At 47.3% G+C, this 26,095-nt stretch overlaps 1 long non-coding RNA gene across 1 annotated transcript; it reads left to right on the top strand.

Annotated features, from left to right (window-relative positions):
* Positions 1 to 13,422: 13,422 nt before the first annotated feature.
* Positions 13,423 to 25,456, top strand: LOC129623674 (uncharacterized). Its single transcript, XR_008700617.1, has 3 exons — positions 13,423 to 13,552; positions 20,953 to 21,022; positions 24,828 to 25,456. It is a non-coding gene; the product is annotated as an uncharacterized LOC129623674 (long non-coding RNA).
* Positions 25,457 to 26,095: the final 639 nt, after the last annotated feature.

The following is a 26,095-nucleotide window of genomic DNA, read 5'->3' as shown; positions in this document are numbered from 1 at the left end:
TCCTCGCACTATGGGGAGAGAAGCAAGGTTGGTGGGGGGTACAGTGAGCCCCGGGGAGCCACCTGTGGGCTTGTAGCCTCAGATAACAGCAGAACAGATGTCACCGGGGCAGGGACAGCCACATGTGCACACGATGCCCCCGGGCTCACAGACGCCCACCCAGTGTTGTCCTGCGACTCTCATTAGGCGCTCTGTGGATACACTGTGTCGTGGAGTCGGGGGACCGCAACCTGGCTCCTGCGACTCGGCCGGGTCAGCTGGCCCCTCAGTCTTGCACGCAGCAGGAATAATTGCAGCACCGATCCGGGTGGGTTGTGGCAGAAAGGAAGGAGCTAAGTGTGCAGTCCAGCCAGAAGCAGGGCACCTGCCGGGGTGGGGGTGGGGAGGGCGTAGACGCGGCTCCTCCTCCCTCCCCTCCCTCCCCTCCCCGGTCCTCAGACGGCAGAGGTGAGGATTCTAGGAGAGAATGCTTTAAAGCACCAGCCCCGAGTGCCTCACAGACTCCAGCAGAGAGTACGCCCGCGACAACTGTTATTACGATTGTCACTAATACTTGTTACCTGAACGAAACCTCACAACAGACCCATGGAGTAAGCGAGGTACTACTGTTGCCATTTTACAGGTGTGGAAACTGAGGCACAGAGGGATTCAATGATTCTCCCAAAAACCAAAGCTGGGGAGGAACAAGAACCAAGTGGGCCCTGGATCCCCGCCCACCCCCCACCGCCCATCCGAGGGCCCCAGCGCTCCACTCCAGGGTGTGAAGGAGGGAGACAGATGGGTCCCTGAGGAGTGAGAAGCAAGGTCAGCCCCTGCCGGCTCAGCCCCTCTCCCTGTTCAGAGTGGAGCTGGGCATGTGGTGCTTCTGCGGGGCTGTGTCGCCCTCTAGTGGCGCCATGCAGGACTCCGACCACAGCCCTGCGCTCCAGAGAGACGCTCGCCCTTGCCTTTCACATCCTAGAGCTGCAGAGACGTTCCCTTGCCTGGTGCTATGGGGGCGCGACCACACAGTGACCGCCCCCCTCCCCCCCAATCCAGGACATAAGTGGGAGAAGCCTGCAAGACCTCACAGGCACTGGAGAGAGGGCGTGGCTAGAAATCAGGCTGGATCACAGGCACCAGGGAATCCTTGTTCAGGTGCCTGGCTCAGGGGTGTGTGTGTGTGTGTGTGTGTGCGTGTGCGTGTGTGTATGGACCCTGTGGAGGTGGCATAAATAGGTAAGAAGGAAAATAGAATTGCAGGGCATATGGTGTCTCTGTCCCTTAAATGGAGTTTAGAGTAGCAGTGGGACTCTACAGTGTATGCTTCATGATTTCCTACATCATCACGGCGCATTCTAAAAGCGGAGAGACAGGCAGGAGTGTTAACTGATGCCCCACCTAGGGACAGTGTTTGACAATGCCTGCCAAAGCTCGGAATACATGCATACACCCAGCATGTCCATTCCTGTGTCAGTACCTGGACTCAGGAAACACACACCCTCTGTCCACAGACAGACAAGCCCCATGTCCACAACTGCTTTAGCTATAATAGCTCAACCCTGGAAACAACCCAGATGTCCATCAGCAGTAAAATGGATGAGTTACATTGTGGCAGTCTTAAACAGTTCCTGTGATGGAATGTTAAGCAGCAATGAAAAGGGGCTACATGTACAGCATAAGTGAATCTCATAGGCATAATGTTGAGCAATGGAAAGACCCAGACTTCCCATTCATATGAAATTCAAAACCAGGCTAAGTGAATCTATGATGGTAGGGGTCAGAATAGGGGTTGCCTCCAAGAAGTTGGGGGAGCCTGTGGGTGGGGGGGCTGTGTGCACTCTAGATTTTGTTCTGAATGGTGGCTATACCGGTGTACACACATGTAAAAAGTCATCAAGCTGTACACTTAAGATTATCCTGCTTCATTAGTGAAAGCCAAGAGACATGGAGGGAGGAGAGGAGTGGTGGGCAGTGCGGGGCAGTGGTGGGTGGGACTCTGAGGCCAGAAGGGCCTGGGGACGGTGTGGGGCCCTGCAGAGACCACTCGTGTGAAGCACAGACAGGATCCCAGGGAGGCTGGCCTTTATTCACTGTTTTGAAAACCCCAAAGGATCCTCCTAGATGGCTTCCTTTCCTGAAATGTACTTAATTGATTTCCTAGTTCAAAGCTGCAGAATAGGATGGTGGCTTTTTTGCCCCTTTCTTTTTGCTTCTATGTAATTTTCATCATTTTCCTCCTATAATAAAAGTGTTATAGTTTTTGCAGTATGGAAAAAAAGGCAATAAAAGCTATTTTAATTAAAGAAAAAAAGCTGTGAGTGCAGATTCTGGTTTGCAGATTTTGCACGAAGGCACATTTGGTAGCGGGGTCAGACACTAAGAGCACCAAAGTCCCATGGGTTGGGAAAAGGATTCGGGGTTTTGAGCCTTCTGTCTACAACACAGCAGGCTGCTTATGCATACAAAGGTGAAAGCGTGGCACGCCTGTGAATCACCATGCTGTGTCTTTTCTTGAGCACTTACTCAGCAATTTACTTTCCCTCCCTTAACTTTACAAGTCGAAAGACTCAGAGTTGCTTTAGGGACAGTTGGCTTTTTTTAGAAAACTTTTTTTCTCCTGCCTTGGGTCTTGATTGCATTGTGCGGGATCGCTCGTTGCGGCACATGGGCTCTCTAGTTGAGGATCACGGCTTGAGGGTGCATGGGCTTCAGTAGTTGCAGTGCTCAGGCTTAGTCACTCTTGGCATGTGGAATCTTAGTTCCCCCACCAGGGATCGAACCCACATCCCTTGCATCGCAAGGCGGATTCTTTAGCCACTAGACCAGCAGGGGAGTCCCGACAGCTGGGTGGGAGTCAGGAGCACTGTCTTCCGGCCCTGCCCTCTCCCTTGATCAGCTGATGCTCTATGAATCAACTCTCTTACTTGGAACTTCCTTTCTCCATCCTTCCTGTGAAGGCATCAAGCTATGGTAGGCATCACTCCCTGCCTCACAAGCATGGTCACTATTTTTGCACCCATTTTACTCTCAAGGACACATTTATTGATAAGTAACTTGACCAAGCCCTCCCAACCCATAAGTGACAACACAGGGAGTCGCCAGCGAGCTCTCTCTAGCCCAGGACCGACTCTATCAAGCCAAAATGATGTTCCCTTTGGCACTGACCTTCGGGTTGTCTTATTCAAACTTTCGGGGCATACACAACTGTGACAACTAATTTTTCCCCCTCTAGCAAATGAGAGGCTACACGGTTTGCTTTTCAGAACAGCAAAAGTGAGGGTAGACAGGATTTCAAGAAGACTTCTCAGGTGAAGACTAAAGGAAATGTCGTATCAACGCTAGGAATGGTTGATCTTTCTAAAATCTAGAGCATTGTCTTTTCATTAAAAAAAAAAAAAAAAACAGCCAGGTGATGAGTTGATGCATTTGCCTCATAGGAATTTGTAAATAAGGAAGATGTGCCTTTGTTTTTCATTCTGACATCCTGGATTGTATGTAACGTAGAAATAAAGTTTATCTGGAATTTTTATTGGCAATGCCCTTTATCAAAGTGTGGCTTAATGAGGAGAGAGAGGTATTGTGCAGTCAGAGGATGAACACATCAAGGGAGAGTGTAAACTGATACAATCTTTCTAGAGGACAGTTTGGCAACGTGTATCAACATTTCACATGTGGGTATTTCCTGACCCAGAAATGTCACTTCTAGCAAAGACATATACACAAGGAGGCTCATAGTAACATGGCTTGTAATGGCAAATTTAGAAACAATGTAAGCTCCAACAGCGTGGAATCGGCCCAATAAGCAGGGGTCCCCAACCTCTGGGCCACGGACTGGTATCTCCTGTCAGATCAGGGGCAGCGTTAGGTTGGAAATGAGTGAAGGGAAAGTGAGAGTCGCTCAGTTGTGTCTGACTCTGTTGACCCATGGACTGTAGCCCGCCAGGCTCCTGTGTCCATGGAATTCTCCAGGCAAGAATACCGGAGTGGGTAGCCATTTCCTTCTCCAGGGGATCTTCCTGACCCAGGGATCGAACCCGGGTCGCCTGCCTTCCAGGCAGATTCTTCACCATCTGAGCACCAGGGAAGCCCTTTAGAAATAAAGGACACAGTAAACCTAAAGCGCTTGAGTCATCCTGAAACCACCCCCCTGGCAGTCCAGGGGAAAACTGTCTCCCATGAAATTGGTTCCTGGTGCCAAAAAGGTCGGGGACCACTGCAATAAAATATGGCACGTCCAGTCAGCGAAATACAGAGGTGCAAACACTGATCAGTGGTGCTCCTGGGGAAGGGGGGAAACCCACTTTTCATTGTCTAAATACATTGGTTTCTTTTTAATCTTTTATTTAGACATAACTAGATTCACCTGTAATCATAAGAAATAATACAGAAAGAGCCCGAGTATCCTTTACCAAATGGTCAACTCTAATGCAGTGCATCAAGCGCAACCCTGACAGTCGCACAGACGGGATGCACAGGGTTCTCGTCAACGTTCTCATCTCGTCGCCATGAAGATCCTACCTGCTTTCCTTTCACAGTTACACCCACTTCCCTCCCGCCCCCTCTTTAACTGCTGGCAACCTCTCATCTGTTCTTCACCCTTGCAAGAATTGTATTCCACAAACTTCATATACATGGAATCAGACAATACATAGCTTTGGGGGACTGGCTCTTGAAAATTCAGCATAGTTCTCTGGAGATCCATCCAGCTGTTGTGCGTATCGAGGTCATTCCTTTTTATTGCCGAGTCCTGTTCCACAGTGCACAGGTCTTTGCGTCAACACTCGTTTTCATTTCTCTGGGGTGTGTGCCCAGGGGTGTAACTGCCCAGTGATACGATGGTTGCCTGTTTAGTCTTGTAAGAAACTGCCCAGCTGTCTTCTAGAGGGCTGTGCCACACTCCATTCCCACGGGCAGTGTGTAAGTGAGCTGGTTTATCTGCATGCTCACCAGAATTGGGGGCTCTCCGTGTTTTCATTTTTGCCATTCTGGTAGGCATGTAGTGAGACTGAATTGTAGTTTTAATTTGCATTCCCCTAATGGCTAATGACGTTGAACATCTTTTCATTTGCTTTCTTGTCATTAGCATATCCTCTTTTCATGCCTTTTGCCCATTTTTCTAACTGGACTGTTCCTTTTTCCTAAGAGAGTGTTATGTATTCTGCATACTCGTCCTTCATCAGATATATGGTTTGCAAATGTTTTCTCTCAGTTTATGGCTTGTATTTTCATTCCTTTAAAATGGCCTTTATATCCAAATGGTTTTCCCTTTATTTCCTCTAAAAGTTCTATATTTCCACAGTTTTTGTTTAACTCTTTGATCCATTTTGAGCCAATATTGTACCAGGTATGAGATTTAAGTTGATGTTCATATTTTTGCATATGAATGGTCGCTTGCTCCAGGACCAATTGTTTAAAAGGCTATATTTCTTCCACTGAATTCTTTTTTGCACCTTTGTCAAAACTCGGGTGGGCATGCTTGTGGGATCTATGGGTTCTCAATTCATGTGCATTTATTATCTATCAAATTTCATTTTAAAATTGCACTGATGATATATAATTATTAACCTAGGAAAATGAATGATAAAATCTTACTTACAAAAGGGCTATTTAGTATATTCTGATTTTTTGTAAAGCTTTCTTAAAAAGAGTGCTTTTATGCCTGTATATGGAGTCAGCGCTTAGGAAAGACCCTGAAATAATGTTTTCCAATCTGGGTTCCTGGGGTTATGCTGAAAGATTTTAAGGAAGCTGAATTCAGTGTCTTTACCTTGCTCATGAACTGTGATGCTCTGTGAATACAGTGTAGCTCTTCCTGGGGAGGTTTTTGTTTTTAATCCATCATTTTTTAAGTCTTTACTGAATTTGCTGCAATAGTGTTTCCTTTCTATGTTTTGCTTTTTCAGCCGAGAGGCATGCGGGATCTCGGCTCCCCGCAGGGATCAAACCCACACCCCCTGATTGGAAGGTGAAGTCTTAACCACTTGGCCACCAGGGAAGTCCCTTTCCTAGGAACTTTTGACTATGGAATCCCTTTTATTCCCTAAGGAGCATTTCTCAGGGCTACTGGTCAAAGGAACACACTTTGGAAAACAGGTCTGAAAGGTTCCCTGCCAAAATATTAATAGTGATGGTCACAGAATTGTGGAGTTTAGGATGATTTTCTCCTTTTCCCAGTCCCCTAAGTTCTGTTAGCTGAAAAATATTACAACAAACACGTGTTCATTCTATAAACCAGGAAAGTAATAAAGATGTTTGGGGGTCCTGGGGGAGCAACCAGGCGCCAGAGGACAGGAACAGGGAGGCAGATAAGAGCTGGTTGGCAGAAGCAGGAAAGCCTGGCTGGCAAGGGTCCCTGGGAGGATGGGGGAAGCAGGAAACACATAGCACACTGCCAGTTCGCCTACAGGAGGGAAAGAGGGCAAGATGGGGGTCAGGATCCGCACAGACGGCAGCAGTGCCGCGTGGGGATGGGGCACCGTCGTCATCCGTGGACAATCCCAGCGTGCCCGTGGAAGACCTTGCAGGGGGCCGCTGCGAAGAGCTGGTCCTGACGCCACTCACGGGGTCATGAGCATGAAGCTGGTGTGATGCTTGGGACTATTATATCTCCAAGACTTCCTAACAGAGTATTTTGATTAAGTCAGCTTAAAATTAGACTCCTGCTAATTATATCCACAGGCCACTCTTGTTTCAATTTCTCATTTATTTATATTTACGTTCTGCCTTGTGCTGGGAGGGAAACCTAATTAAAACTGGCTTACAGGGTTCATAAAATAAGACAAGATAGTGTAGAGTGAAAAGCAGATGGAGGCAGAGAGGAGAACAAGGATGAGTGCCAAGAGGAGCCAGCAAGGAGGTTTATTCTTGGTCCAGTCCTCCTTGTCCAGGAACAAGATGTCTCCGTGGAATTCCTTACGGTGCAGGCAAGGGGAGGGCCAACCTGAGCTGGGGTGCCAGGTCCCACCATGGGCCCAGGCCCTGTCTGAGTTATGCTCATAATACATGTTTGTTGAGCAAAGACCCATTTGACACCGAAAAGTCAAAACTGCCTCAGGTTTCCACTGGTGACTCTCAAGTTGTGGGATCACACAGATTTCCCAGGACTGAGATCTGTGTGGCTCAGAGATCAAGGTTCTCTTGGGAGACGACCTTGACAAGGAACAAGGCAGCTCTCAGAAGCTGACTTTCCCTCACAGCCATTATGAAAAGAAAAAACCAACAAAACAGAAAATAACAAGTGTTGGTGAAGATGTGAAAGAATTGGAACCCCGTGCACTGACGGTGAGAATGTCACATGGTCCAGCCACTCTGGAAAACAGTATAGCTGTTCCTCAAAAAATTAAAAATAGAATTACGATATGATCCAGCAATTCTCCTTCTGGGTTATACCCAAAAGAGTCGAAAGCAGAGCGTCTGAGACATATTTGTGTACTCGTGTTCATAGAAGCATTATGCACAATACCAAAAGGTGGAAGCAACCCAAGTGTCCATCAATGGATGAATGCATAAGCAAAAAACAAAGAAACAAAAATGTATAATCATCATAATAAATATATAATTAAACATATTAAACATTAATATAGCAAATACATTAAATATGTTAAATATACTGCTATTAAGTGAAATACATTATAATAAATAATTATAAATATAATACATAATAATAAATATAGTTAATATTAAGAAGAAGTGAAGTTGCTCAGTCGTGTCCAACTCTTTACCACCCCATGGACTATAGCCTACCAGGCTTCTCTGTCCATGGGATTTTCCAGGCAAGAGTACTGGAGTGGGGTGCCATTGCCTTCTGCAGGGGATCTTCCCTACCCAGGGATCGAACCCAGGTCTCCCGCATTGTGGGCAGATGCTTTATCCTCTAAGCCACCAGGGAAGACCAAATTAATATTAAGTATAACATCTGAGCAACTGTTAGTGGTCCGGCTCAGCCATTGGTCCATGCTGGAGTGGGCCCCTCCCCCAACTGAGCAACTGTCAGTGAACAACTGTTAGGGGTCCAGCTCACTAATGATTGGCAGAGTGGTGATCATCAGGTGGAAGTAAGAAAAGGCTTTGCTGAGACTTCTTAAGGAGTTTGGAGTTTTGGGGGGCTTGAGCCACCCGTCCTAGAGGAGCTATCCCACGCTGAAGCTCAGGAAGGGTGGCGGTGAGGAGATACCCCTCGTCCAAGGTAAGGAGAAATGGCTGCGCTTTGCTGGAGCAGCCGTGAAGAGATACCCCACGCCCAAGGTAAGAGAAACCCAAGTAAGACGATAGGTGTTGCAAGAGGGCATCAGAGGGCAGACACACTGAAACCATACTCACAGAAAACTAGTCAATCTAATCACACTAGGACCACAGCCTTGTCTAACTCAGTGAAACTAAGCCATGTCCGTGGGGCAACCCAAGATGGGTGGGTCACGGTGGAGAGATCTGACAGAATGTGGTCCACTGGAGAAGGGAATGGCAAACCACTTCAGTATTCTTGCCTTGAGAACCCCATGAACAGTATGAAAAGGCAAAATGATAGGATACTGAAAGAGGAACTCCCCAGGTCAGTAGGTGCCCAATACGCTACTGGAGATCAGTGGAGAAATAACTCCAGAAAGAATGAAGGGATGGAGCAAAGTAAAACAATACCCAGCTGTGGATGTGACTGGTGATAGAAGCAAGGTCCGATGCGGTAAAGAGCAATATTGCATACGAACCTGGAATGTCAGGTTCATGAATCAAGGCAAATTGGAAGTGGTCAAACAAGAGATGGCAAGAGTGAATGTCGACATTCTAGGAATCAACAAACTCAAATGGACTGGAATTTAACTCAGATGACCATTATATCTACTACTGCAGGCAGGAATCCCTCAGAAGAAATGGAGTAGCCATCATGGTCAATAAAAGAGTCCGAAATGCAGTACTCGGGTGCAATCTCAAAAACGACAGAATGATCTCTGTTCGTTTCCAAGGCAAACCATTCAATATCACAGTAATCCAAGTCTATGCCCCAACCAGTAACGCTGAAGAAGCTGAAGTTGAACGGTTCTATGAAGACCTACAAGACCTTTTAGAACTAACACCCAAAAATGATGTCCTTTTCATTATAGGGGACTGGAATGCAAAAGTAGGAAGTCAAGAAACACCTGGAGTAACAGGCAAATTTGGCCTTGGAATAGGGAATGAAGCAGGGCAAAGACTAATAGAGTTTTGCCAAGAAAATGCACTGGTCATAACAAACACCCTCTTCCAACAACACAAGAGAAGACTCTATACATGGACATCACCAGATGGTCAACACCGAAATCAGATTGATTCTATTCTTTGCAGCCAAAGATGGAGAAGCTCTATACAGTCAGCAAAAACAAGACCGGGAGCTGACTGTGGCTCAGATCATGAACTCCTGATTGCCAAATTCAGACTGAAATTGAAGAAAGTAGGGAAAACCACTAGACCATTCAGGTATGACCTAAATCAAATCCCTTATGATTATACAGTGGAAGTGAGAAATAGATTTAAGGGCCTAGATCTGATAGATAGAGTGCCTGATGAACTATGGAATGAGGTTCGTGACATTGTACAGAAGACAGGGATCAAGACCATCCCCATGGAAAAGAAATGCAAAAAAGCAAAATGGCTGTCTGGGGAGGCCTTACAAATAGCTGTGAAAAGAAGAGAAGCGAAAAGCAAAGGAGAAAAGGAAAGATATAAGCATCTGAATGCAGAGTTCCAAAGAATAGCAAGGAGAGATAAGAAAGCCTTCTTCAGCGATCAATGCAAAGAAATAGAGGAAAACAACAGAATGGGAAAGACTAGAGATCTCTTCAAGAAAATCAGAGATACCAAAGGAACATTTCATGCAAAGATGGGCTCGATAAAGGACAGAAATGGTATGGACCTAACAGAAGCAGAAGATATTAAGAAGAGATGGCAAGAATACACAGGAGAACTGTACAAAAAAGATCTTCACGACCCAGATAATCACGATGGTGTGATCACTGACCTAGAGCCAGATATCCTGGAATGTGAAGTCAAGCGGGCCTTAGAAAGCATCACTACCAACAAAGCTAGTGGAGGTGATGGAATTTCAGTTGAGCTATTCCAAGTCCTGAAAGATGACAGAGGATGAGATGGCTGGATGGCATCACTGACTCGATGATCGTGAGTCTCAGTGAACTCCAGGAGTTGGTGATGGACAGGGAGGCCTGGCATGCTTCGATTCATGGGGTCGCAAAGAGTCGGATACGACTGAGCGACTGATCTGATCTGATATGATAACATCTATTTATTATATAATTATATATTAATGCCAGGCTCCTCTGTCCATGGAATTCTCCAGTCAAAAATACTGGAGTAGGTAGCCATTCACTTCTCCAGAGCATCTTCCTGACCCAGGGGTCAAACCTGGGTCTCCTGCATTGCAGGCAGACTATCATCTGAGCCACCAGGGAAGCCCATTATATATAATGTATAAGTATTAAATTATACATAATATTGCAATTATATTCTATAAAATATTGTATTTGTTAATTATATTTATCATACAACTATATATTAATTATATTACATTTATTTATTGCATATTATTTTCTGTTTATATTTATTATTATACAATTTAATATATGATTATACATTTAATTATATAATAAATAACTATATTATTATTATTCAGCCTTAAAAAGGAAATTCATGAGACATTACACATGCCACAACATGGATGAACTAACCTTGAGGACCTCATGCTAAGTGAAAGAAGCCAGACGCAAAAGGACAAATACTGTACGATCTACTTAGATACGTGGAGTAGTCAAGTTCATGGAGACGGGAAGTAGAACGGTGTTCGCCAGGGCTGGGGGTAGGGGTGACAGGTAGAATGGAGAGTTAGTTTTAATGGGGACAGAGTTTCAGTTTGGCGAGATGAAAGAGTTCTGGAAATGGGCGGTGGGGATGGTCGCACACAAGGTGAATGTACTTCCTGGCCCTGAACTCTGCACTTGAAAATGGTTACAGTGGTAAATGTCATGTTCTGTATATTTGACCACAAAAAAAAAAAAAACAGTTAAAAGAAGGTGACTTCCCAAAGGAAGCTGTGAGCTGAGAACTGTGGGTCTACCAGATGTCATGTTGGGGGTTTTGGGGGTGCGGTGGGGGGTGTGGGTTGCCAGAACAGGCTGGGGATTTCCAAGAAGACAATCCTCTGTTTTTACAACAGAGAGCTAGGACTGTTTTTTTTACTGTATGTATGTATTTGGTTGCACTGGGACTTCACTGTTGCCTGGGCTTTTCTCTAGTTGTGGCGAGCGGGTGCCACTCTTCACTGCGGTGCGAGGGCTTCTCACTATGCTGCCTCCTCTCGTTGCAGAGCACGGGCCCTAAGGCGCTCTGGCTTCGGTAGTTGCAGCTCGCAGGCTCTAGAGCTCAGGCTCAGTAGTTGTGGCCCACAGGCTTAGTTGCTCCACGGCGTGTGGAATCTTCCTGAACCAGAGATCGAGCCCACGTCCCCTGCATTGGCAGGCGTATTCTTCTCCACTGTGCCACCAGGGAAGCCCCCAAGAAGACAATTTTGTGTTAGCATGCTCCCTGCTCTCTTGGTTGGCTAGAGAGACTCAAGATCTCCCTGGCCAAAATAGCTCCTGCCCCAGAGAGGCTACCTGAGGTCTTGGTGTCTGTTGATTGAGTCAGCAAATATTCATGGGCACCTACTGTGTGCCAGGCCTTGTGCACAGTGTAAACACATATTGCACCCTTTTAGGGGGAAATGCCCCCAAAGCAAACAAGAAAGTATAAAACTGAGATATGACCAGAAAGGACACACACGAATGATTCCATTACATCACATTCTAGAAAATGGAGAAGAATCTAGAGTGACGGGAAGCAGGTCGGCGATTGCCTGGGGATGGTGGTGGATGAAGGGGGTCAATGCCAAGGGCATGAGGAAAGCTCTGGGAGTGGTGGCCATGTTCTGTATCTTGATTATTGATGGTGATTTCACAGGTGTGTACATCTGTCAAAACTCATACACTTTAAATGTATGCTGTTTACTGTGCATACATCCTATCTTGCCTGGTAAAATATTGTTTTAGTTGACTGATAAGCTCCAAAGTAGTGGATTTCTCAAAGGTCACATTTCAAGTGGGACTGGAAGGAAGAGATGGAGCCATCTCAACGAGGATGGAGGGATGGGTGGGGGGCAGAGTCCTCAGTGAAGGGGACAGAAGTTGCCGAGGTCCAGACAGCAGGAGCCCAGCACACCTGGAAAGCTCAAGTGGTTGAGGGTGGCCAGGGGGGTCCCGGGTGTGCCTGGTGGGTCTGGTCAAAGACAGTTGAGGTTGAAGATGAGAGCAGGCATTGGTACTTTGTGCTAAGGGTGATGGGCTGAGGCTTTTTAACGGAGAGGTTGACACCCTCAGCTTTAGCAGGAAGATTTTTCTGGCCTCAGCGTAGAGAACAATTGTGAGAAGGACGAGAATGAAGGGGGCGCACTAGGGCGCTGTTGGAATAACACTGGTGTGAGATGAAGGCCCAGATGAGGAGCAAGGAGAATGGCAAGGTGGGATGACAGGGGAAAGGAGAGCCTCCGGGCATTTGTAATTGTGGGGTGGGGGGCTGAAAGAAGGCAGAGGCGAAATGAATGCCCAGGCTTCTGAATTTGGCAACCCGTGGAGCAAGACGGCACTTTCTGAATAGGAAACCCCTGGAGGAGAAGCAGGTTCAGGGGCTGAAAGGCTGGGTCCAGGTTTGGACATTTTGAGACTGAGCTGCCTACAAGACAGCCTCGGGCAGATGTTCAGCAGTCCATGGAGGGCTCAGGAGGAAATCTGAGCTGGAGGTGGAGTCCACTCGGGGTTGGAAGCAGGGGCTGTGGCAGATGAACCTCCCCAAGATGATCAGGACATCATCTTCTGTCCCACATGGTCATTTTTAGTGACGTTGCCAACCCCCATCAGGAGGTGCAGTCCGTTCCTCCACCCTCTTGAATCTGGGCAGATCCTGGGACAGCTTTGACCAATGGGACATAGGGATGGAAGATGGCCAGTAGAATGGCCGATGGGAGACTTCACCAATAGAACACAGGGATGGAAGGCTTGACCAATAGAACACAAGGATGGAGACTTGACCAATAGAATATCAGTGAAGGAAGGCTTGACCAATAGAACACAAGGGTGAAAGGCTTGACCAATAGAACAGCAAGGATGGAAGGCTTGTCCAATAGAATGGCAGGGGTGGAAGGCTTGACCAATAGAACACAGAGATGGACACTTGACCAATAGAATGTCAGGGATGGAAAGCTTGACCAATACAACACAAGGATGGAAGGCTTGACCAATAGAACATCAAGGATGGAAGGCTTGACCAATAGACCACAGGGATGGAAGGCTTGACCAATAGAAACGCAGGGGTGGAAGCCATGCCCAGTCAGGTCCCAGAGTGGCTTTTAATAGTCCTAGGAGCTTCTGCTTCCAGCCTCTCTGGGGTCAGCCACCATGTTCCAAGTGCATCTTTCCCAAGCCCCCTGTTCTGTGAGAAACCCAAGCCTTGTGGAGACAGAGAGAGAGGCCCAGCAGGTTCCTGGAGAAGCCCCTTGGTAAGTGAATCCTCCAAATCCAGCCCCTGGCGGATGCCATCAAGATCAGATGCTGGCCACCCAGGTGAACTCTTACTGGTACCCGAGAGCTGCACTGGTTTAGGCCACGAAATGCAGAGACACTTTGTTATCCAGCAAGATAAATAATCAACCAAGACAACAGCAAATGGGTCCACTGAGCAGATCCTGTGACCCGCAGATGGGTAAAGGAACCGAGGATCCAGACCCAGATATCAGAATAATCCCAGAGCCGGGAGGAGAGCGTGTTGAGGGATCAGTGGTCTACAGTACTGGTGCTTCTCCTGTATTCTTCCACACTCTTCCTTCTAGATAGAGCTCAGATTGCATAAACGCCTAGCACCTCTCTGCCCCTGCCTGCACTCCCCCCACCCCACCCCTGGGGAGGAGTTGCTCAATCTGCTTGGTGAGAGTTTTGTTTGTTCATTTGTTTATTTAGGCTGCCCTGGGTCTTCGTTGCTGCCTACGGGCTTTCTCTAGTTCCGGCCAATCCGGGCTCCTCTCTAGTTGTGATGGCCGGGCTTCTAACTGTGGTGTCATCTCTTGTTGCAAAGCACAGGCTCTAGGGTGCTCAGGTTCAGTAGTTGTGAGGCTCCAGCTCAGTTGCCCCGAGGCACGTGGGATCCTCCTGGACCAGAGATGGAACCAGCGTCCCCTGTATTGCAAGGCAGACTCAACCGTTGGCCCACCAGGGAAGCCCCCTGGTTGGTGAATTTAGAAGGAGAAAATCGACCCATGAGACTCAGCCCCTTCCTCTGTCCTCCTCCGGAGCAGGAAACACAGGCTGCCCTGTCTCCCCCATGCCCAGTTTTATAAGGTCGCCCTGTAGTTCCCTGTTCATCTCCCCTCTGTCTTGTGAACTCTGTCTGCCTTGCTCTTCACAGACTCTCAGCATTGTCATCTCAACTCAGGGGGTCCCTGAGGCTCTGCCTGGGTCCCTCTCCCTGCTCTATGGCCTGGAAACTCTATGCTTTCCGGGCATTAAGCTGGGACAGTCATAAGGCTACCTTGCTTGTTTCCATGCTTCAGGGATCACTGTCCTTCCTTCCTTTCTTCATCACTGAACCTTGGTCAGTTTGTGAGATAGATACTCATGACCCTAATTTGTTATTCCCATTTTACAGATGCGTCAATATGAGGCAGCCATGAGCATTACCCTCATGTCACAGATGAGTAAACTGTGGCTTAAAGAGGTTAAGTCACTTGTACAGGGTTGCTTAGCAAGGAGCAGGACCAGAACTGGGACCTGGTTCTTTCTTACTTCAAGGATCTTAAACACTGCATTTCTACTACCTCTGCAAGTGCATCCCATAACCAAGTATAACTATTCCATGTTGTTCTCCACTGCCCAGGCTCTTGTGTATCTGTGTCCTTATCTAAAACAATAGGGAATAAGAACCTGCCCTGCAGGAATAATAACATCAGTGTGCAAGATATGGGCTTCCCAGGTGGCACTAGTGGTAAAGAACTCGCCTGCCAATGCAGGAGACGGAAGAGATCTGAGTTCGAGCCCTAGGTTGGGAGGATGGCACGGCAACCCACTCCAGTATTCTTGCCTGGAGAATCCCCACGGACAGGAGTCTGGTGGGCTACAGTCCATAGTGTCACAAAGAGTCGGACACGACTTAACAACTAAAGAGCAACAGAATTGGATGAGGGGCCACCCTAACGGCCTCATTTTGATGTCATCACCTTTCAAGGCCCTGTGTCTCCAAATACAGTCAAATTAATACAGTCAATTCAGTTCAGTTCAGTTCAGTCGCTCAGTCGTGTCCGACTCTTTGCGACCCCATGAATTGCAGCACGCCAGGCCTCCCTGTCCATCACCAACTCCCGGAATTCACCCAGACTCATGGCCATCGAGTCAGTGATGCCATCCAGCCATCTCATCCTCTGTCGTCCCCTTCTCCTCCTGCCCCCAATCCCTCCAAGCATCAGAGTCTTTTCCAATGAGTCAACTCTTCCCATGAGGTGGCCAAAGTACTGGAGTTTCAGCTTTAGCATCATTCCTTCCAAAGAAATCTCAGGGCTGATCTCCTTCAGAATGGACTGGTTGAATCTCCTTGCAGTCCAAGAGACTCTCAAGAGTCTTCTCCAACACCACAGTTCAAAAGCATCAATTCTTTGGCGCTCAGCCTTCTTCACAGTCCAACTCTCACATCCATACATGACCACGGGAAACACCATAGGCTTGACTAGATGAACCTTTGTTGGCAAAGTAATGTCTCTGCTTTTGAATATGCTATCCAGGTTGGTCATAACTTTCCTTCCAAGGAGTAAGCGTCTTTTAATTTCATGGCTGCAGTCACCATCTACAGTGATTTTGGAGCCCAGAAAAATAAAGTCTGACACTGTTTCCACTGTTTCCCCATCTGTTTCCCATGAGGTGATGGGACCGGATGCCATGATCTTCGTTTTCTGAATGTTGAGCTTTAAGCCAACTTTTTCACTCTCCACTTTCACTTTCATCAAGAGGCTTTTTAGTTCCTCTTCACTTTCTGCCATAAGGGTGGTATCATCTGCATATCTGAGGTTATTGATATTTCTCCCGGCAATCTTGATTCCGGCTTGTGCTTCTTCCAGTCCAGCGTTTCTCATGATGCACTCTGCGTATAAGTTAAATAAACAGGGTGACAATATACAGCCTTGACGAACTCTTTTTCCTATTTGGAACCAGTCTGTTGTTCCATGTCCAGTTCTAACTGTTGCTTCCTGACCTGCATACAAATTTCTCAAGAGGCAGATCAGGTGGTCTGGTATTCCCATCTCTTGAAGAATTTTCCACAGTTTATTGTGATCCACACAGTCAAAGGCTTTGGCATAGTCAATAAAGCAGAAATAGATGTTTTTCTGGAACTCTCTTGCTTTTTCCATGATCCAGCGGATGTTGGCAATTTGATTTCTGGTTCCTCTGCCTTTTCTAAAACCAGCTTGAACATCAGGAAGTTCACAGTTCACATGTTGCTGAAGCCTGGCTTGGAGAATTTTGAGCATTACTTTACTAGCATGTGAGATGAGTGCAATTGTGCCATAGTTTGAGCATTCTTTGGCATTGCCTTTCTTTGGGATTGGAATGAAAACTGACCTTTTCCAGTCCTGTGGCCACTGCTGAGTTTTCCAGATTTGCTGGCATATTGAGTGCAGCACTTTCACAGCATCATCTTTCAGGATTTGAAATAGCTCCACTGGAATTCCATCACCTCCACTAGCTTTGTTCGTAGTGATGCTTTCTAAGGCCCGCTTGACTTCACATTCCAGGATGTCTTGCTCTAGGTCAGTGATCACACCATCGTGATTATCTGGGTCCTGAAGATCTTTTTTGTACAGTTCTCCTGTGTATTCTTGCCATCTCTTCTTAATATCTTCTGCTTCTGTTAGGTCCATACCATTTCTGTCCTTTATCGAGCCCATCTTTGCATGAAATGTTCCTTTGGTATCTCTGATTTTCTTGAAGAGATCTCTAGTCTTTCCCATTCTGTTGTTTTCCTCTATTTCTTTGCATTGATCGCTGAAGAAGGCTTTCTTATCTCTCCTTGCTATTCTTTGGAACTCTGCATTCAGATGCTTATATCTTTCCTTTTCTCCTTTGCTTTTCGCTTCTCTTCTTTTCACAGCTATTTGTAAGGCCTCCCCAGACAGCCATTTTGCTTTTTTGCATTTCTTTTCCATGGGGATGGTCTCGATCCCTGTCTCCTGTACAATGTCACGAACCTCATTCCATAGTTCATCAGGCACTCTATCTATCAGATCTAGGCCCTTAAATCTATTTCTCACTTCCACTGTATAATCATAAGGGATTTGATTTAGGTCATACCTGAATGGTCTAGTGGTTTTCCCTACTTTCTTCAATTTCAGTCTGAATTTGGCAATCAGGAGTTCATGATCTGAGCCACAGTCAGCTCCCGGTCTTGTTTTTGCTGACTGTATAGAGCTTCTCCATCTTTGGCTGCAAAGAATAGAATCAATCTGATTTCGGTGTTGACCATCTGGTGATGTCCATGTATAGAGTCTTCTCTTGTGTTGTTGGAAGAGGGTGTTTGTTATGACCAGTGCATTTTCTTGGCAAAACTCTATTAGTCTTTGCCCTGCTTCATTCCCTATTCCAAGGCCAAATTTGCCTGTTACTCCAGGTGTTTCTTGACTTCCTACTTTTGCATTCCAGTCCCCTATAATGAAAAGGACATCATTTTTGGGTGTTAGTTCTAAAAGGTCTTGTAGGTCTTCATAGAACCGTTCAACTTCAGCTTCTTCAGCGTTACTGGTTGGGGCATAGACTTGGATTACTGTGATATTGAATGGTTTGCCTTGGAAACGAACAGAGATCATTCTGTCGTTTTTGAGATTGCACCCGAGTACTGCATTTCGGACTCTTTTATTGACCATGATGGCTACTCCATTTCTTCTGAGGGATTCCTGCCTGCAGTAGTAGATATAATGGTCATCTGAGTTAAATTCCAGTCCATTTGAGTTTGTTGATTCCTAGAATGTCGACATTCACTCTTGCCATCTCTTGTTTGACCACTTCCAATTTGCCTTGATTCATGAACCTGACATTCCAGGTTCGTATGCAATATTGCTCTTTACCGCATCGGACCTTGCTTCTATCACCAGTCACATCCACAGCTGGGTATTGTTTTACTTTGCTCCATCCCTTCATTCTTTCTGGAGTTATTTCTCCACTGATCTCCAGTAGCGTATTGGGCACCTACTGACCTGGGGAGTTCCTCTTTCAGTATCCTATCATTTTGCCTTTTCATACTGTTCATGGGGTTCTCAAGGCAAGAATACTGAAGTGGTTTGCCATTCCCTTCTCCAGTGGACCACATTCTGTCAGATCTCTCCACCGTGACCCACCCATCTTGGGTTGCCCCACGGGCATGGCTTAGTTTTATTGAGTTAGACAAGGCTGTGGTCCTAGTGTGATTAGATTGACTAGTTTTCTGTGAGTATGGTTTCAGTGTGTCTGCCCTCTGATGCCCTCTTGCAACACCTATCGTCTTACTTGGGTTTCTCTTACCTTGGGCGTGGGGTATCTCTTCACGGCTGCTCCAGCAAAGCGCAGCCATTTCTCCTTACCTTGGACGAGGGGTATCTCCTCACCGCCGCCCTTCCTGAGCTTCAGCGTGGGATAGCTCCTCTAGGCCCTCCTGCGCCCTCGCAGCCACTGCTCCTAATTACAGTCAAAAATACAAATTTGGAGGTCCTTGGGGCTAAGGCTTCAACATATGAATTTGAGAGGAGACACAGCTTAGTCCATAATGAGGTGCCGGGGGTGGCAGAAGAAGGGGGGCTGTGGAAAGAGGGTGACGGCTGGGTCGGGGGGAAGGGAGGAACACCCCCTGCCAGGTGCAGACTGTGTCCTCCAGTCCCCAGTGTCCAGCTGTGAGCTCGGGGCCATCTGCCCACCCCTCCCTACCCATCCTGTCACAACCAAAGCCCATTCTGCTGCGGGCGGCCTGGGGCCTGGGCCGGGTGTGTCCCCCCAGGCAGGGCTGCATCCTCAAGCCCCAGTGGACTGCCCCTCTCTCATCACCAGGCCTGGCCGCTGCGGGCCCCTGAGCCAGCCCCATGGGGCTCTCAGCCCCTCCCCATTCAGGGCAACATCGCAGGATCACCAACTGGAGCGTGAGGAAGCTCGGACCCCGTGAGCCGAGCCAGGCCCCTCTCCCTGCCGTGTTGTGTGTGAGGTCACCAGAGCTCCAGGACACCCCTGGCGTGATTCAGGACAGAAGAGGGCTCACCCTCCAACCCCTCCCACCTTCAAGGAGGCTGGGGCAATCCTGCCCCGCCCTGGGCCTCAGTTTCCCCATCTGCTCAGTGACACATTGGACTCAATGATGTACCTCTTCTACTCCAAGGCTGCAGTCCATAGGGCCACAAAGAGTCGGACAGGACTGAAGCGGCAGCACGCACACACACAAGATGTACTGACCTTGGTATTTATTGCTGCTTTGTTTATAGTTTTAAGATATTGGAAACATAAGTGTTCATCAAGAAGAAGATGCTTAAATACATTCTTATACATTCATACAGTGGAATGCTACACAGCTTTTACAAAGTATCAGGAAGATTTATATGCATTAGCAAGAAAGATGTTCAGTCTTTCTACGTATGTATGCGTGCATACTCAATCGCTCAGTCCTGTCCTACTCTTTGCGGTCCCATGGACTTCATGGGGGACTTGATGTACATCTTTATTTTCATTAGTGATTTACTTGATGGTATATGTGAGTTCTCTAGCCTCCTCGTCGAGAAAAGCTATTTCTAGCTCTTTTTTAGTGTGCGGGTGTGCTGAGCTGTGTCAGACTCTCCGGGACCTTTTGGACTATAGCCCACCAGGCTCCTCTGTCCGTGGGATTTCCCAGGCAAGAATACTGGAGTGGATTGCCATTCCCTCTTCCAGGGGATCTTCCCGACCCAGGGATAGAACCCCCATCTCCTGTGTGTTCTGCATTCGCAAGCAGTTTCTTTATCACTGAGCCACCCGGGAAGCCCATATGTATGTATTATGCTGCTGCTGCTAAGTCACTTCAGTCGTGTCTGACTCTTCGCGACCCCATAGACTGCAGCCCACCAGGCTCCTCCGTCCATGGGATTTTCCAGGCAAGAGTACTGGAGTGGGGTGCCATTGCCTTCTCCGATGTATGTATTATACATACATATATATGTAAATGATAGCACATTGCTTTAAAATATCTATCTATCTATCTATCTATCGATATCCTCAGTCCCATGCAGGTCCATGAGAAGGAGCAATGCTCTGCTCCAGGCAACCATTCAAGGACAGCCTTCTTCAATCTTCCACCTTCACCACAGCAGAAAGAGAAGAGAGAAAGAGAGCAGAGAATCAGGTGTGGGAGGTTTTTATGGGCTGGGCCAGGAAATGACAATCATTACTTTAACCACATGTCATTTTCTGACCTTGAACATACATGGCCACTCCTCACAGCAAGAGGAGGCTGGCCATGTGGCAGCAGTGGTCTTGGTGAGCATCTAGCCAGCTTTGGTCACGCCAAATGATTTGTACCTTTTAAACCAATTCATTAAAAAAAAAAAAACCCTTAAGTGTGTGCATGGGTATATTCAGTTCAGTTCAGTTCAGTTGCTAAGTCGTGTCCTACTCTTTGCGACCCCATGAACTGCAGCACGCCAGGCCTTCCTGTCCATCACCAACTCCCAGAGTTTACTCGATGTCCATCGAGTCGGTGATGCCATCCAACCATCTCATCCTCTGTCACCCCCTTCTCCTCTTGCCCTCAATCTTTCCCAGCATCAGGGTCTTTCCCAATGAGTCAGTTTTTCGCATCAGGTGGCCAAACTATTGAAGTTTCAGCTTCAGCATCAGTCCTTCCAAATGAATATTCACGACTTATTTCCTTTAGGATGGACTGGTTGGAGCTCTGTGCTGTCCAAGGGATTCTCAAGAGTCTTCTCCAACACCACAGTTCAAAGGTATCAATTCTTCAGCGCTCAGCTTTCTTTATAGTCCAACTCCCACATCCATACATGACCACTGGAAAAACTGTAGCTTTGACTAGACAGACCTTTGTTGGCAATGTAATGTCTCTGCTTTTGAATATGCTGTCTAGGTTGGTCATAACTTTTCTTCCAAGGAGCAAGCGTCTTTTAATTTCATGGCTGCAGTCACCATCTGCAGTGATTTTGGAGCCCCCCAAAATAGTCTGTCACTGTTTCCATTGTTTACCCATCTATTTACCATAAAGTGATGGGACCAGGTGATGGAGTTCCAGATGATGGAATGGATATACTGGATTGGCCAAAAAGTTCATTCAGGAGTTTCCATAAGATGGAATGGTGTGGAAAAACCTGAACAAACTTTTTGGCCAACCCACTATTTTTAATATAGAGAAATCTGAAAGATATACATGAAGTTGTTCCCTCTCATGAGTGAAAGGGAGACCCTCACTTCTGGATGTCTGTTATTTTGCACAATGATGGCACATATTTTCTTAAAGATTTGCAAAATGACAGTACAGTGCTTTTCTAAAAATGGCTTTGAGCCAATGGAGTTTAGAATTCTAAATACTCACTAGGGGGCAGGAGAGATGTGCGTTCCTGTGCTGCTATTTGCTGATCACCGGTTACTGCATCTCTTGCATAACTTCCTCCTTCAGCAGTCTCTGGCAGGTTCACTGAGCTGCTTGAGGAGAAGACGGCACCCAGGCCTCTCACACTGGCGGGCTTCAGCTGTGGGCTCAACCACCCCATTTTAATCAGTTGTCAAGGCTGTAGTCACCTAATGTGTCAGGACTGAAAAATGTGTCTGTTTCATACCCAGCTTTTTTTGTTTTGGCTGTGCCGGGTCTTAATTGCAGCATTCAGGCTCTAGTTCCCTGACCAGGGATCAAACCCAGGCCCCCTGCATCAGGAGCACGAAGTCTTAAGCACTGAACCACCAGGGAAATCCCATGTTTCATATCAGCTTTTGAGTACCCAGAACAAGAAGTCTGGTAACTTACCCGAAAGTGAAAGTCGCTCAGTCATGTCTGACTGTTTGTGACCCATGGACTATAGTCTGTGGAAAACTCCAGGCCAGAATACTGTGAGCGGATAGTCATTCCCTTCTCCAGGGGATCTTCCCAACCCAGGGATCCCACCCAGGTCTCCCGCATTGTGGGTGGATTCTTCACCAGCTGAGCCACAAGGGAAGCCCAAGAATACTGAATGGGTAGCCATTCCTTTCTCCAGGACATCTTCCCAGCCCAGGAATCGAAACAGGGTCTCCTGCATCGCAGGCAGATTCTTCACCAACTGAGATATCAGGGAAGCCCCAGCTTGGCTGAGAAAAAGCCAAAGTACCATGAAGCCAGTGTCCTGCTGCTCTGCAGGGGTCTGGGAGATGCCACTTTTTTTTATGCCTGCTCTGGGTCTTCATTACTTTTGCATGGGCTGTCTCTAGTTGAAGCAAACAGGGGCTATTTTTCATTGCAGTGCACAGATTTCTCATTGTGGTGGCTTCTCTTGTTGTGGAGCACAGGCTCTACACGGGCTTAGTTGCTACTCGCCATGTAGAATCTTCCTAGACCAGGGATCGAACATGTGTCCCCTGCATTGGCAGGCAGATTCTTGTCCCCTGGACCACCAGGGAAGTCTCTGGGCGGTGCCACATTTAGATAGGGCAGAGTTGACCCAGACATCTGTCCCCACCTTTTGGAGGATGTCTGAGGACATTTCCCCGGTTTCCTGAGCCCTGCAACCAGATGGGGAATGAAGCCACCTGGGTGGAAGGGGGCTGTGGGGGACTCACACTCACACTCATGAATGATGAGCAAAATCTCAGTGAAAACAGATCCCCAGTGCCCTTCAAAGTCACGAAAGCATTTGTCTCCTCTATTCGGACTGCCCTGATGCTCTGAGTTGAGATAAATACCCTCACAGCCCGACATCATGGTGGGCGCACACACCCCACACCCCAGCCCCGCTGAAATGTGCATCACGGCCAGTCTCATAGAGGAGTTTTGGAGGGACTGAGAGTTCCACCCCCAACTCCCTTGGAGCTCCTGGAGACCTGGACCCAGGTCTTGTTCGTCTTTGTTTTTCTCATGAGGCCAGTACACCAAAGACATGCCATCTCTGTGAATAGAGTGGAACTGAGCTGAATTGAACTGAACACAGTTGGAGCGTCATGGAATGTACTGGGAGACACTGGAGGAGAAGTCTGGGTTAGGGAAGTTTAAGTGTTACCGAGTCCACGCTCATACTGCTTGCCACATGACAGGCCAGTAAACTGAGACACAAGTTGGTGGGGCAAGGAATAGCAATTTTATTTGGAAAGCCAGCAAACCGAGAAGATGATGGATGTGTGCCCCAAAGAACCATCTTGCGTGAGTTAGAATTCAGGCTTCTTTTATACTAGAGGGGGAGGGCGTAAAAAACATTTCCTGGTTCCTGCCAGTCAGCCTCCCAAGGGGATGTGTTCATTTCTTACTTTCTGCAGTCATTTACCAACTGGGTCTGGTCAGGAGGTTTCCTGTAAACTAAAAAAAAAAAAGGGGAGTATTTTAGCTCAATGCTCATTACCTGGGAGGCATAGTTCCCAGATATGAGCCATTATGTGTAATTTAAGCTTATAGGCAATATCCCTTTAGTGATTAACTTGTAATAGAATACCAAGGCTCTTCCCTATTATAGTAGCAGAGGTTAAGACATGAGCCTGGAGCAGGCTGACCATGTACTAGAAATGTGTCTTTGTGAAACCAACTCAGCCAAGGGGGCTAACTTTCACTGTAGAAGATGCATATGCCTACCTTTACCCAACCAGCAAGTTGGACCCTAGCTGATGTTTGGAAGGTGTAACCCCGCCCACCTGGCCAACTGGACCAGAAGCCGGCCTCTGACTGGAGCTGGGCCAATCAGATCATTTGTCTTGGAACTCAGGTTTGGGAATAAGCATGCTTCAGGGGTCCCGCCTGCCTGCTGAGGTGGGAGAGGAGGGGACCTGGTGGTGGGTGGATAAGGGGCCACATGTGCAGGTCAGGTGCCAGGGAGGCATTGCACTCCTTGCCCTTCAGTTCTATCTGTGAGACAACCCCCCCGCCATGCTTTCTAATAAATTCTTTTTGCCAAGCCGTTATGAAACTGGTATCTATTGGACCGCAAACCTGTCAATCCTAAAGGAAGCCAGCCCTGAATATTCATTGAAAGGACTGTTGCTGAAGCTGAAGCTCCAATACTTTGGCCACCTGATGGGAAGAGCCTACCGACTGGAAAAGACCCTGCTGCTGGGAAAGATTGAGGGCAGGAGGAGAAGGGGAGGACAGAGGATGAGATAGATGGTTAGAGTGCATCACCGACTCAATGGACATGAATCTGAGCAAACTCTGGAAGATGGTGGAAGACAGAGAAAACTGGCATGCTGCAGTCCATGAGGTCCCAAACAGTCAAACAGGACTTAGCGACGGAACGACAGCAACACAAACACGATCAAATAAATACTTCCTGATCTAAACCCCGTCCTCCTAGGATTGCCGTGAGGGCTGAAGCAGCGACTGAACTCACGCGAGCCCCAGGCAGCCCTCATACTGTTGCATACTATTAAATAGTATGGAATCCACCTCCCCTCTGATCTGCAATCAGATACCGTGATGAGATCATCCCTGAACTGACGACGCAGTTGGGAGTTCAGGCAGGCACCTGTGAAGTGCCTGTCAACAAGCCAAGATGCCACAAGCTCTGGAGCACCAGACTCTTTGGTTGTTTTCCACCCTGGGCTCATGAACTTCTGCTGTTCCCGTAGGTGACTGTTGTCTGCAAGTGCCAAGAAGGGGATGTTACCCTTTTGGAAAAGGCCCCAGTCTTAAGAAGGCTCTCTCAGGAAGCTCCTGGCCACCTCGCTGTCCCTTCCACGGTGGAGTCTGCAGAGCTATGTAGTGGTCATCTGGTCCACCCCCCCTGGACTGTTGGGAGAGGGCCCAGCCGCACCCGTGCAGGTACTGACTGAGCCCCTTCCCTGGGCTGCTGCCGCGAGTACAAGCCAGACGTGGGCTTGGCACCAATAATGATTTTCATTTTCTGTATCTCATGCTGTTTTTTTACATTGAAATTATATTTTTATATTTTCTAATTGAAGTATCAGTTCAGTTCAGTCACTCAGTCACGTCCAACTCTTTGCGACCCCATGGACCACAGCATGCCAGGCCTCCCTGTCCATCACCAACTCCCCGAGTTTACCCAAACTCATGTTCATTGAGTCGGTGATGCCATCCAGCCATCTCATCCTCTGTCATCCCCTTCTCCTCCTGCCCTCAATCTTCCCCAGCATCAGGGTCTTTTCAAATGAGTCAGCTCTTTGCATCAGGTGGCCAAAGGACTGGAGTTTCAGCTTCAACATCAGACCTTCCAATGAACACCCAGGACTGATTTCCTTTAGAATGGACTGGTTGGATCTCCACTTTCAAGAGTCTTCTCCAACACCACAGTTCAAAAGCATCAATTCTTTTGCACTCAGCTTTCTTTATGGTCCAGCTCTCACATCCATACTATAATGTTGTGTTAGTTTCAGGCATACAGCAAAGTGATTCACCCACACACATATATTATATACATGTATATATTCCTTTTCAGATTCCTTTCCCTAATAGATTATTATAGGTTATTGAGTACAGTTCCCTGTGCTATATGGTAGGTCTTCGTTGAGTATTTTATATATAGTCATGTATATATGTTAATCCCAAACTCCTGATTTATCCCTCCCCACCCCCACCCCCCATCCCTTTTGGTAAACATAAATTTGTTTTCCATGTCTATCTCATGATATTTCGACATCTTCAAAGTTTTGCTGACCTGGGAGAGGCTAGCCAATTCTTAGAGATGCAGAAGGGAGAACACCTTTCGTACACAAACCACCCCATCTGAATCTTCGGCCCCAACCACTTTATAAGAAGACACGCCTGCTTCCATATGGTTCTCTAATTTCACTTATCTGTTACATAACTCTCACACACCACGCCAGTATTTCCTCTGCCCTTAGGCACCTGCGCTACCTAGGCAGCACAGTGGTGAAGA

This window comes from Bubalus kerabau, chromosome 11, assembly GCF_029407905.1.
Source record: "Bubalus kerabau isolate K-KA32 ecotype Philippines breed swamp buffalo chromosome 11, PCC_UOA_SB_1v2, whole genome shotgun sequence".
Lineage (NCBI taxonomy): Eukaryota > Metazoa > Chordata > Mammalia > Artiodactyla > Bovidae > Bubalus > Bubalus kerabau.
This window is presented reverse-complemented; position numbering and strand designations above follow the sequence as displayed.